The following is a 2056-nucleotide window of genomic DNA, read 5'->3' on the forward strand; positions in this document are numbered from 1 at the left end:
GGGGGGGATCGCTAGATGATAGATCGATAGCCACTACACATTCTTTTTTTCTCTCCTTCTTTCTTTCTGTGTTCCTTTCTGTGGAAGAGCGTAGGCTCGAAGCGTTAAAGACTTTTTCACTTTCCGAGCGTTATACTAATACATCTGTCTGTTGTCTACACCACCTGTCTTCGTCTTTTGCTTTTTTTTGTGAATTCTCCCCTATATATATATATATATATTATATATAGCTAACGACTTCCCGCTGTGCCACCATCTTGTGGGCTCCAGAAAACTAGCAGAAACCTCCTAAAATGTAAACAGGGCCCGAAAATCTTCGTTCTGAAGTTAAAGATGCCCTCTGGTTCTTGTGAGTCTTTTCGGATTCTCACGCGTTCAGCTATGCATAACTTACAACCTTTCGTCCCGTTGATGTAGGGGTTTGGGTTCTCAAGGATTTTTCACGAGATTGAGTATGGAATCCCATCGTCTCTTAGTTGCCAGACGTGGCTGGCCAATGATGTTATGCATCTCCTTTCTGGAACTCTGAAGGTGGACCTGTGGTTGGAGAGACGTTGCTTGAAAGAGTTCCCGGAACATCTACTGTATCTCCGTAGACGTGTATTGTCGGTGCTGTACCTATTAGTGTTGTTGCTGTTGCTGCTGCTGCTGCTGCTGCTGTTGTTGTTGTTGTTGTTGTTGTTGTTGTTGTTGTTGTTGTTGTTGTTGCCGCCGCCGACATTGTTGTTGTTGGAGCTGGAACTGCTGGTGTTACCATCGAGATACTGTTGCAGGGGATATGTCCATTTTGTAAGGCCCTGAAGTGGGTCGGAGAATCCAGTGGCCTATGCTGCTCAAACGGAAAGGTTCGCTTGCCTGACCTGCAAAACACTCCTCAGCCTTTCCTCTCTTTACCCTTTGGTCAATACTCTGATTCGCAGCAATTTATACAGAGTATTCGCACTGGAACTCTGCCTTCCAGATGACCAGTTTCGGTCACAAACCCATTTATAAAGACTCCTATATGCCAACGTTCATAATTCGGGGCCAAACCTATCATCGGATAAGTTCTATTCTTCCTGTCAACAACGCTGAACACCGATTCCTTCAAATTTACTTCATGGGAGATACCACTGAGCAAACGGCTCGCTGAGCTCAGGTAGCACCAAGTATATGTATATATTATCCAAATAAGTAGTAACATAGAAGAAATAAATGGAGTACACGACGATTTGGATTAGTAATGATTTGTGTGTGCGTGTGTATGTATGTGTGTGTGTATTAGGTGGGTGGGTGCATGTGTGTGTTTATATTTGATAACCTCATACGCACAAACACACACACATACATACTCTAACGTACACGCGCGTCCATAAACGTACATACACACACACGCCCATAAGCATACATACACATGCACACAAAGAATCCTTAAACGAAGACGTTGAATGTAGAGTTGTATCATATGAATGAAGGGTAGCTGGACCTGGCTTACGTAGACAGAAGACTGGTAGAGGAGCACTCACTATACCAGGAAAGAGTTACGTATGAGTACATATACCAGCAATACGGAAGATATTAACTGAAAGCCGTGCCTCATTTGTCGTATATGTATATGTATATATATATATATGTATATGTGTGTATATGTTTGTGTGTCTGAGTTTGTCTCCCCAACATCGCTTGACAACCGCTATTGATGCGTTTACGTCCCTGTAACCTAGCGGTTCGGCAAAAGAGACCGATAGAATAAGTACTGGGCTTACTATGAATAAGTTCTGGGGTCGGTTTTCTCCTCTAAAGGCGGTGTTCCAGCATGGCCGCAGTCAAATGACTGATGCAAGTAAAAGAATAAAAGAATACATACATACATACATTCATGCATACATACATACATACATACATTCTTACATACATACATACATACATTCATGCATACATACATACATACATACATACATACATACATTCATGCATACATACATACATACATACATACATACATTCATGCATACATACATACATACATACATACATACATACATTCATGCATACATACATACATACATACATACAT

This window comes from Octopus bimaculoides, chromosome 5, assembly GCF_001194135.2.
Source record: "Octopus bimaculoides isolate UCB-OBI-ISO-001 chromosome 5, ASM119413v2, whole genome shotgun sequence".
Lineage (NCBI taxonomy): Eukaryota > Metazoa > Mollusca > Cephalopoda > Octopoda > Octopodidae > Octopus > Octopus bimaculoides.